The sequence below is a fragment of the Spermophilus citellus genome, assembly GCF_964194105.1.
Source record: "Spermophilus citellus genome assembly, chromosome: 9".
Lineage (NCBI taxonomy): Eukaryota > Metazoa > Chordata > Mammalia > Rodentia > Sciuridae > Spermophilus > Spermophilus citellus.
In genome coordinates this window covers 2,958,201-2,970,726 of record NC_138191.1, presented here as the reverse complement: position 1 = coordinate 2,970,726, position 12,526 = coordinate 2,958,201, and positions in this window count along the sequence as shown.

The following is a 12,526-nucleotide window of genomic DNA, read 5'->3' as shown; positions in this document are numbered from 1 at the left end:
GAGACCCTGTCTCTAATAAAATACAAAATAGGGCTGGGGGTGTGGCTCAGTGGTGGAGTGCCCCTGAGTTTAATAACCAGTACCCCTCTAAAGGTATTGTATTGTATCTATTTACAACTAAAATATATTAAAAAAAAAAAAAACAGGGTGTATGTATAGGATGAGATTCAAGAAAATTCACAGGGAAAATGGCAAAGATGATCGGGCCAAAGGCTCCAGGAAAGGTGGAGATTGACTAAATGCTTTCAGAGAAGAACCAGAAAGTTGTAGCAGTGTTTTGAGGTAGTCAGTAATAGAAGACAAAAAGAATTTCAAGGAAGGAAAAATATAGTGACTCATCTGCAAAATAATGTAGTTATAATAATGTAATGTTTAAATAATCTTTTTAGCCAAAATTGTATCGTGTTTTATGAGGGTAAAAGGGGAGGGAGGGTGTGAATGTGCAGAGAACTTGAGCCCTCGTTATTGGAAATGAATGCACCCTATCATAAAGGAAAACTATCAAGGAGCCTCAATGCAGGCACTGTAGTTAGAGACTCGGAAAAAGGTCATTGACAAACATCAGGTACAAGATTTGAAAGTGGTTGCTCCTAAGTTAGGAGAGGATGAGCTGGGTTGCACTGGGTTTTTTTTTTTTTTTATGTAAATAGACTATATTTAGTCATCCACTCTTCACTTGGTGGTCATTTGGGGTTTTTCCACTTTGGGTTAATGTAAATAATGCTGCTATGAATATTCATTCATTTACAAGTTTTGTGCGCACAGTTACTAATTTCATACATAGGAGTACAATTGCTGAGTACAATGTTCAACTTCATGTTTAACATTTTGAGGAGCTGTTAGACTGTTTTACTAAGTAGTTGCACCATTTAACATTCCCAACAGGAATATGTGAGAATTTCAATTTCTCTACATTCTCTTTTTTTTTTTTTTTTTAAGAGAGAGTGAGAGAGGAGAGAGAGAGAGAGAATTTTTAATATTTATTTTTTAGTTCTCGGCGGACACAACATCTTTGTTGGTATGTGGTGCTGAGGATCGAACCCGGGCCGCACGCATGCCAGGCGAGCGCGCTACCGCTGGAGCCACATCCCCAGCCCCTCTCTCTACATTCTCAACAACACTTATTACATGCTTTTTAACATTTATTATTACAATTCTCTTAAATGAAGTGAAGTGTTATCTCATTGTGGCTTTTGATTTATATTTTCATAATAGCTAATGACATCTAACATGATTTTCTTTGGCTTATTGTTTATATATCATTTTTGCAGAAATATTGGTTTATATATCCTTTACCCATTTAAATTTTGGTTTATGTTTTTTCATTTTTGGGGTATACTTATAAATATTAAGTCTGTGACTGTTTAACTCAAAATTATATGCATGTGTACATTAAAAACAAAACAAAACAAACAAACAAAAACAACTCCCATCAGGATGTGGTGGAGCACACCTATAATCCCAGCAGTTTAGGAGACTGAGAAAGGAGGATGGTAAGTTCAGAGCCAGCCTCAACAATTTAGCGAGACCTTGTCTCTAAATAAGATATAAAAAAGGCTGAGCAGGGGCTGGGATTGTGGCTCAGTGGCAGAGCGCTTGCCTTTCACATATGAGGCACTGGGTTCGATCCTCAGCACCACATAAAAATAAATAAATAAAATGAAGGTAGTGTGTCCATCTATAACTAAAAAAATATTTTAAAAAAAAAGGCTGAGGATATGGCTCAGTGGTTAAGCACCCCTGGGTTCAATCCCTGGTCCCCAAAACAAACAAACAAACAGAAACTCCCAAACAAGAAAAGATAGAACTAAAATTCTGAATGTAAGTACCTATTATTTGGGAGAGGGTTTGATTAAAGTTGTTTTAATGTTTGGTATCAATTAATATTGATTGCTAAATTCAATGTTCATACTAAAAGTTTAAGTTTAGATACTAATAGAAGTAGAATGAATAGTTTCTACACAAGTTGAGAGAAAATAGGAATGAGAGGGGGAGGGGAAAACCTCAAAGAGTACAGAAGATAAGAAAGGAGAAAAAAAAAAGGGGGTTTAAAAAATCTGGACAGGGGCTGGGGTTGTGGCACAGTGGTAGAGAGCTTGCCTAGCATGCGTGAGGCACTGGGTTCGATCCTCAGCACCACGTATAAATAAATTAATTAAAGGTCCGTTGACAATTAAAAACTATTTTTTAAAATCTGGACAAATTAAAAACAAAAAAAATTATAGATATAAACCCAATGATCGGGGCTGGGGATATGGCTCAAGCGGTAGCGCGCTCGGCTCGCATGCGTGCGGCCTGGGTTCCATCCTCCAGCACCACATACCAACAAAGATGTTGTATCCGCCGAGAACTAAAAATAAATATTAAAAAAAAAAAACCCAATGATATCATTAATCGTGATAATTTAAATAGAGTAAATTCTTCAGTTAATATGCAGCTTGTAAGAGTAAATAAAAATTAAGATACAGCTATACATTGGTTATAAGAAACATTTAAAACATAGTAAGTAGAAAGTTAAGTACAGAAGCCAGGCACAGAGGCAAACAAACACCTGTAACTCTGAGGCAGAAGGATTACAAATTTGAGGCCAAATTAGGAAGACCCTCTCTCAAAATTAAAAAAAAGGGCTGGGGACATATCTCAGTGGTAGAGTACCCCGGGATTCAGTCCCTAGTACCACACACACACACACACAAAAATCCCATATAGGCCAGGCAAACACTAACTAAAAGAAAGCTACTGTAGCTACATTAATGTCAGAAAAAATAAAATTTAAGGCTGAAAGTATTCCCTATACAAAGATTCTACATTGATGTTTCAGTTTACCAGGAAGATACAGTAACTCTTAAAACAGCTTCCTATTTACAATGATAAAGTTGACAGAACTTCCAGGGAAAAATCGATAAATCCCCTACAATTGTGAGAAAGTTTACCATATTTTCCTCAGTTGATTGATGGCAAGACCCTGTGTCAAATAAAAATGAACAGAGCCAGGGATATAGCTCCGTGAGAGAGCACTTGTGGGTTCAATCCCCAGTACATGCCCCACCCCCCCAAAAAAGCTTGATTTAATGAGCTTTATAAGTCAGGTTCCAGTGGCTGGGGAGGTTCAAAGCCAGCCTCAGCAAAAGCACTAAGCAACTCAGTGAGACCCTGTCTCTAAATAAAATACAAAATAGGGCTGGGGGTGTGGCTCAGCAGTTGAGGGCCCCTGGGTTCAATTCCTGGTAAATGCCCACCCCCCAAAAAAAAAATAGCTTTATAAAACCCTGTAGTAGATAACTGGAGGATAGATATTCTTTTCTCCTATACATGCAACATTTTATTTTATTTTTTTTTTTTTAAAGAGAGAGTGAGAGAGAGAATTTTTAATATTTATTTTTTAGTTCTCGGCGGACACAACATCTTTGTTGGTATGTGGTGCTGAGGATCGAACCCGGGCCGCACGCATGCCAGGCGAGCGCGCTACCGCTTGAGCCACATCCCCAGCCCCATGCAACATTTTAAACAAGCTTATTGAGATATAACTGATATGCAATAAGTGATATATCTTTTGCTTTGTGATCCTGGGGATTAAACGGGAGTGCTTTACCACTGAGCTATACCCCCAGAAGTTTTTTGTGTTTGTTGATTTTGTGATAGGATCTGGCTAAATTGCCCAGGCTGGTCTTGAACTTGTAAGTTGCTGGGATTACAAGTGTGTGCCACTGCACTGGGCTAAACTGTACATTTTTAAGTCACAATTTTATTAGTTGACTTAGTATCCATCTAAGGATCATCACTAAGGATCAAGATAATGAACATATTCATCAATGTGGAAAATTTACTCCTCCTTCTTTTGTTTTGGGTGACAGGATAACCTGAATAAAGAGTATATTTTGGGGGCTAGGATTGTGGGTCGGTGGTAGAGTACTCACCTAGCACATGAGAGGCCCTGGGTTCAATCCTCAGCACCACATATAAATAGATAAATAAAATAGGGGCTGGAGATATAGCTCAGTTGGTAGAGTGCATGCCTCACATGCACAAAGCCCTGGGTCCAATCCCCAGCACTGCAATAATAATAATAATAACAACAACAACAATAAAATAAAAGTTTTGTGTCCAACTATAACTTAAAAAAAATATTCTTTTAAAAAGAGTACGTTTTCCATTTCTTGCAGCTAGGTGTAAATATGTGACTGCATTCTAATTATATATGTAAACAAAGAAGATGTGAATGGTGTGTGCAGGATGAATCTTCTAGAAAAGCTCCTTAAAGAAGAGTCAGACAAGCTGGGCACATTGGTGCACACGTGGAATCCCAGTAACTCAGGAGGCTGAGGCAGAAGGATTACAAGTGAGGCTAGACTCAGCAGTTTATCGAGAACTTGGCTCAAAATAAAAAGGGCCATGGATGTAGCTCAGGGGTAGAGTTCTCTGGGTTCAATCCCCACTACTTGGGGGGGAAAGTATCAGAGACCTGGCATATACTGTCTTTATTTTATTTGGGGGGTGAAGTGAGGAGGTGATTCTAGGGATTGAACTCAAGGCTTTGTGCTCTACTACTGAGCTCTATCCCAGCCCCATCCTCTTTAATTCTTTCAACCATCTTCTCCATCTCTCTTCTTCGTGTTTCCTCTCTAGAACAGACATGATGTTTGAAGGATCTTGTTTGTTTGTTTGTTTAATGTACTGGGGATTGATCCCAGTGGTGCTCAACCACTGAGCCACATCCCCAGCCCTGTTTATGAGTTTTTATTTTGAGACAGCATCTTGCTAAATTGTTTAGGGTTTCACTAAATTGCTAAGGCTGGCTTTGAACTCATGAATCCTCCTGCCTCAGCCTCCCTAGTCACTGGGATTACAAACATGCACCACTGTATCTGGCAGGATCTTGTGATTTTAAGGCAAAGTAAGGACGGAAGCCCAGGGGAAGGATAGTAGAGCAGGAAAATAGAAGCAACCTGGAAATCTAACTCTGAATTCTTAGGGATACTATATCAGCCCTGTGCTTCCTACAGCCAAACTTCATTACCTTGAGAGAAAAACTTTTATTTTATTTAACTTCTGTTATTTCCATTGCCTATTACAAAAATAAGTACAATTTCAAGTTGATTCATAATTAGTACTGGAAGTGGTAGGGCAAACTACAGTATCTAAAATGTGCCATGCACGCCTGTAATACCAGCAGCTCAGGAAGCTGATGCAGGAGGATTGTGAGTTCAAACCCAGCTTCAGCAACTCAGCAAGATCCTGTCTCTAATAAAATATAAAAAAGAACAGGAGATGTGGCTTCCTGGTTAAGAGCCCCTGGATTCAATCCCTAGTACCAAAATAATAGTAATAATAATAATAATAATAATAATTGTGCCATTGTCTTAGAAGTAGATTGGGCAGTTGTTAGGGAGGATTCTCCTAGGGCAGGCTGAAAAGTTGGTAGCCCTTAGGATCTGCAAATAATTGCCCATGCTACTGTAAATAGCAATTGAGTCAGGCACGGTGGTCACACCTGTAATCCCAGCAGCTCAGGTGGCTAAGACAGGAGGATCGAGAGTTCAAAGCCAACCTCAGCAATATCGAGTGCTAACCAACTCAGTGAGACCCTGTCTCTAAATAAAATACAAAATAGGGCTGGGGATGTGGCTCAGTGGTTAAGTGCCCCTGAGTTCAATGCCCCGTACAAAAAAAAAAGAATGAATCAAGACGGGCTGGAGTTGTAGCTCAGTGGTGGATAACATATAAGGCCCTGGGTTCGATCCTCAGAACCACATAAAAAATAAAATAAATAAAATAAATAAAATAAAGGCATCGTATCCATCTACAACTAATTTTTTTTTTTTTTAAAAAGCAATTGAGAAAATTGGCTTTCTGCGTAAGCCTAAATTCAAAGTCACCACCCCTTAGAGAGTCACTCATTCTCTGGATATCTTCCCTGTATACATAATACACACATATTAATAAACTTCTGTTTTTTGTTTTGTTCAAGTTGCTTAGGGCCTCCCTAAATTGCTGAGGCTGGCTTTGAGTTCAAAGTTCAAAGCCAGCCTCAGCAAAAGTGAGGCCCTAAGCAACTCAGTGAGACCCTGTCTCTAAATAAAATACAAAATGAGGCTGGGGATGTGGCTCAGTGGTTGAGTGCCCCTGAGTTCAATCCCCGATAGCCTCCCAAAAAAATCAATTGAGAAAATCTGGGCCTAGCTGCACACTACAATCCCAGCAATTTGGGAGGCTGAGGCAGGAGGATCTCAAGTTCAAAGCCAGCCTCAGCAACTTAGCAAGACTTTGTCTCAAAATAAAAGATAAAAAGGGCTGGGGATATGCTCAGTGGTTAAATACCCTTGGGTTTAATCCCCGTGCCAACAAGAATGCAATTAAGATTGAGACAAGTTACTGTGTGCTAGCTCTTTTGTACTGCTGTTAGTAAAGCCTTACATTAGACACTTGAAATCAAGCTTGAGCTGATAAGTAAGCATAAAAATGGAAACAACAACATTCTATGAGAGAAAGCGTCTGCTTAGGACAAAACACAAACCAAGAATAGAAAAGATGATTGTAAGGCCCTAAATAACTTAGCGAGACTCTGTCTTAAAATTTAAAAAATAAATAAATAAAAGGACTGGGGATGGGGCTCAGTGGTTAAGCACCCATGTGTTCAACTCCTGGTACAAAAAAAAAAAAAAAAAAAAAAACTCAAAAAACAAAAACAAACCAAAGTGACTGTGAGTTTTATTATTTGTTTTGTCATCCTGGGAATCAAACCCAGAAGCTCCACATGCTAGGCAAGTGCTGCACCACTGAGCTCTACCCCAGATCATTGTTTCTCAGGTTTTGTTTTGTTCTTGGTGGTGCTGGTATTTGAACTCAGGGCCTTGTGCCAGCTAGGCAAGCCCTCTACTACTGAGACATATCCCCAACCCAAGCTAACCTCTCTAATCCAAACTAAAATGTCCTTAACATTGCTGCTGCTGGGTATGATGGTTCATGCCTCTCATCCCAGCAACTGGGGAGGTTGAAGAAGATCACAAGTTCAAGTTCAGCCTGGAAAACTTAGCAAGACTCTGTTTCAACATAGAATAAAAAGGATGGGGTGTAGCTTAGTGGCAGAGCACCCCTGAGTTCAATCCCCATTATTGAAATAAATAAATAAAATTAACAGTGTAGTCTTCTCCTTCAACTCCCTATGGGAGAGTTAGAGAGAATGGTCAGAATACAGAGGTCAATATGCAAAACATGAGCGCTTCTAGGCTTTGTATGATGAGGTAATATACACATGCTGAAGGATTTACTGAAAGCCTTCCAATTATTTCAGGAAAAATTGTACCAAAGCAAACTAACAAAAAGTCCACATTTGGTCCATAGCAGCCTGCCACAGCCTATGACTATAGGTTAAACATCTTGGACCCCAAATTTGTCTCTCTAGAAGTGGTTGCAAAAATTATGTAGCCCTTCAGAGGAGTATTATCTGCAGAAGCTTCCTCAGGTTGAGCACCAGGATAGAGGCAGAGTCAGAGGACATGGAGGAAGAGTAGTGATGATTTTCAGGATGCAGAACCTGGGAACCCAGGTAGACTGACCAAGTAACTTACTCCTCTGTGCAGACCATCCTGGCCTCAACCCCCATATTTGAATACATGTTGTTCTGATAATGCTAGGCAACACATCATCCCAAAATTGAGTAGCCTAAAATAACAATTTTTTTTTTTATTTCCTAGTGTCTATGGATCTGAAGGGCTTGATTGGGCATTGGGCTCAGGGTATCTTATGATTGTGGACAGGCATGGGCTGAACCAGGAGCAGATGGGAGCTGATTGAGATCTTACTATCTTCATATATTCTCAGGGTTTCTCAGTGGCTCTCTATATGGGCTAATTTGGGCCACAAAATAGTGGCTTTAGGGCAGTTGGAATGGTGAGGCCCACAATCCCAGCTGAAGTTGCATTGCCTTTCAGGACCTAGCCTCTAGAGTTACAAAGTATCACTTTCCACCATGCTATATTGATCAACCAACCATACACAGGCACATCAAGGTTTAAGGGGCAGAAACAGAGCCTGCCTCTCAGTGGGCTATAGAACATTGACTAGTGACTGCTGGGTATCTCCTGTGCTATCCTTTACCAAATGGGAGTTTTGATTGTGGTTAACTTTTCTCATTCCATTATTGTATGTCAGATGTGTTGAGTGTTGATAAATTTGTCTTTGTTTTATAGGTTGCTGAACCACAAGTAACCACATGAGGAATGAATAAATCATTGAGTAGCTGAAGGGATGTACAGCTTCAGAGTCTAAAACCTATTCTCCTCTTCTTCCTCAGTAAAAGAACCCTTAGCCAGGTGTGGTGGCGTACACCTGGAACCCCAGCTGCTCAGGAAGCTAAGGGAGGAGAATCACAACTGAGGCCAGCCTCAGCAACTTAGCAAGATCTTATCTCAAAAAGAGCTAGAAAACGGGCTGAGGTTGTGGCTCAGTGGTAGAGAGCTTGCTTAGCATGTGTGAGGCACTGGGTTTGATTCTCAGCACCACATATAAATAAATGAATAATTGGGCTGGGGATGTGGCTCAAGCGGTAGTGTGCTCGCCTGGCATGCGCGCGGCGCTGGGTTCGATCCTCAGCACAACAAATAAAGATGTTGTGTCCGCCGAAAACTAATAAATAAATAAATAAAATAAAGGTTCATCGACATCTAAAACATATTTTTAAAAAAGAGCTGGAATGAAGCTCGGTGATAGAGTACCCCTGGGTTCAATCCCCAGTATGAAAAAAATTAAAAAGAACAATAAAATTTAACAGGCATGGTGGTATACACCTCTAATCTTAGCAACTCAGGAGGCTGAGGCAGGAGGATCACAAGTTCAAGGCCAGTGTCAGCAATTTAGCAAGGCCCTAAGCAACTTAGTAAGACCCTGTCTCAAAAGAAAAGAAAAAACAAAACAAAACTGGAAATGCAGCTCAGTGGTAAAGCACAGCTGGGTTCAATCCCCAGTCCTAAAAGTAAAAATAATAAAACTTGAATCTAAAACCACTGTAATTTTTGGTCTACATAATTGCCTTTATAATTGGCAGCCAAAATCAGCTGGGCACAGTGGCACAAGCCTGTAATCCCAGCTGCTGTCAAGGCTGAGGCAGGAGGATCACAAGTTCAAGTCCAGCTTAGAAAACTTACTGAGGTCCTCTCTCAAAATAAAAAATAAAAAAGGCTGGGGATGTAGCTCAATGGTAAAGTACCCTTGGCTTCAATCCCAGTAACACACACACACACACACACACACATCACTCCTACCTTAAGACACGTAGTAGGTTTTTCTCACTAGTTGTCCATGAAAGTAATTTTGCTTTTTTTTTTTTTTTTTTGTGGTGGGGGCAGCATTGAGGATTGAACCCAAGGCCCTGTCCATATCAGGTAAGTGCTCTACCACTATTAATCATCATTTTTATCCCATGCAACGCACGTTGAGGGTAGGGTACTCAATAGAGGCTGGATGTATACCTCAATTGTAGAAACCTCTGGCTTCTCCAAAGGTGAAATGGTGGGAGAAAAGAAAGAGGTCAACTTTTATGACTGGGACCCTTAGAGTTCTCTGTGGACCTAAACACTGGTTTTCTCCTCAGGGAGTTTGAGGATCTTTAGGGACCCGTCACCTCACACTGTTTCTCTCACCATGATCTCAATGTGTAGTGCATTATCTTGCTGATCTCTTGCACAGCACCCTGAGCTTTTTTCTCATAGCATTTATCATTGGGGTCTTCTTGCCCTGTAGGGACCCCTCTTGGGCGGTGACCATTCAGATAGCTGAAGCCTGGGAACCTTCCAATCTATCCTCAGTCCATGGGAAACTCCCACATGCTTACCTGCAGATGCTGGAAACGCAGGCAATCCCACAGCACTGACGTTCCCAGGCTGCTCCAGTCAGCTGCCGGCACACACCGTCTGTGTTCTGTGTTCGTATACCCTTCCCTGATGCCAGTAAATTCATGTCAGGTTCTCTCTCAGTGCTTCACACATACTCTCTGCCAATATTGGGACAAAAATTCTACCACCAGGAAACATCCAGTCAAGGCGTTTCTTGCAGGCATTCCCTGTCTGTATTCTTCTAAACATGGCCTGTGGTCTCTGCTCCCGTCCCGAAGAATGAGGGAGGGAGAGTAACAGCACTCCAAAACAGATCATTGTCTCTCCAGGACTCTTTTCATTTCCTTGTCAATATTTTTAAGAACGGGTCTCACTATATAACCCAGGCGGGTTTTTTTTTTTCCCCCGGTACTGGGGATTGAATCCAGAGGTGCTTTACCACCAAACCACAACCCCAAAGTCCTTTTTATTTTTTTGGACACAATACCTGTATTTCTTTTGAGGAACTGGGGATTGAACCCAGGGTCTTGTGCATACAAGGCAAGCACTCTACCAACTGACCTATATCCCCAGCCCACAATATCTTTATTTTTTATATGGTATTGAGGATTGAACCCAGTTTGTCACCCGTGCTAGGCAAGTGCTCTACCACTGAGGCACAATCCCAGTCCTCCTTTTTATTTTGTGAGACTTTGTCTCACTGTTTCTTAGGGCCTTGCTAAATTGCTGAGGCTGGTCTTGAACTTGCAATCTTCCTGCCTCTGTCTCCTAAATCACTGGGATTATGGGCATTTGCTGCCATGCCCAAGTCCAGGTTGTTCTTTTCTTAGATCCAAAGCATCCAGTTGACTCAGCCTCCCAAGTAGTAAGGATTACAGGCATGTGCCACCATGCTTGGCCTTTCTGTCAAATTTCTTATCTTGCTGGGAGTGATGGTCCACTCCATTGCAAGTTTTTTTTTTTTTTTTTTTTTTGGTCAATGGACCTATTTTATTTATTTTTATGCAGTGCTGAGGATTGAACCCAGTGCCTCACACATGCTCAGCCCTCTACTACTGAGCCCTACAGCCCCAGCCCCCATTGCAAGTTTAAGGCCAGCCTGGACAACTTAACGAAACCCTGTTTCAGAGTAAAAACGGCTGGAATGTATGCAGCTCAGTAGTGGAGCCTTGTCTGGCACATGCAAGGCCCTGGGTTCAATGCCCAGTACTGAAAAAAAAAAATGTGACCTTATGTAGGCTGAGGATAAGAGGCCACAAATCTTTAGCTGTGCTCACCTGTGTGTCCAATGAAGCCTATCAACGTAAACAACAGGAATAATCTCCTTTGACCTTCGGTTACACATACACCACCACGTTTAATTTTCACAACCACTTGCTGAGACAGAGAAATGAGGTAATTGAGACCTAAGGAAATAGGAGCTTCTGGTTGACTGACCACACACATTTCTCTCTGCTCCCCTGAGAAACCACACCAAAATGAGAGTGCAAAATCACAGGGAGAGAGACTAACACAAATGAGATTTAATTTGAAAACCACGAAACCAGAATATGAGGTAACTGACATAAGTTTGAAGATTTTCCATTCTACCCAAGAGGTGAGGAGTAGAGTCAAAAACGAAAAAAATAGGGGCTGGGGATGTGGCTCAAGCGGTAGCGCGCTCGCCTGGCATGCGTGCGGCCCGGGTTCGATACTCAGCACCACATACAAACAAAGATGTTGTGTCCGCCAAAAACTAAAAAATAAATATTAAAATAAATAAATAAATATTAAAAAAAAAAAAACGAACAAAATAATCAGACTTGAAACCTATAAAGACTCAAAACATTAACAGTCCTTATGTGTTCTGAAAGGGACACAGTGGTGCATGCCTGTAATTCTAGCTACTCCAGTGGCTGAGGCAGGAGGACTGTAAGTTCAAGGCCAGCCTCAGCAACTTAGGGAGGCCTTAAGCAACTTAGTGAGATCCAGTCTCAAAATAATAAATAAAAAGGGCTGGAGATGTAGCTTAATGGTAAAGTGCCACTGGATTCAATCCCTAGTCCTCCCCACAAAAATGTGATTGGGAGAAAGGGTGGTTGAGGGGATAACTCAGTGGTAGAGTACTTGCCTATCATACATAAGGTCCTGGGTTTAATATCCAGCACCCAGCATTCCAAAAAAAGAATACAATTTTTTGTTTTTGGAACCAGGAGTGAACCCAGGGGTACTTAACCACTGAGCAACACCCTCAGCCCTTCTTTTTATTTTGAGACAGGGTCTCACTAAGTTACTCAGGGCCTCACTAAATTGCTGAGGCTGGCCTTAAACTTGTGACCCTCCTGCCTCAGCTTTCGGAGTAACTGGGATTAGATGCCACCATGCCTAGCTATATAGTTTTATTGCTTCATCAAGGCCAACTTTTTGGGAGATTAGTATTTTTTCAATTAAATGTTACTTGTAAACTGATAATAATCCCAATGAGTACAGAGGCAAGAAATGCCCCATTTCACTTAGAACTTGGGAGTCCTTTATGACTACTGGTCATAAAAATATTAGTCGAGGGCTGGGATTATGGCTCAGCGGTAGAGCTCTCATCTAGCACCTGGGTTCGATCCTCAGCACCACATAAAAATAAATAAACAAAATAAAGATATAAAAAAATAAAACCTTAAAAAGAAAGTATTAGTCAATTGAGCTTTCCTGGGCCTGAATGT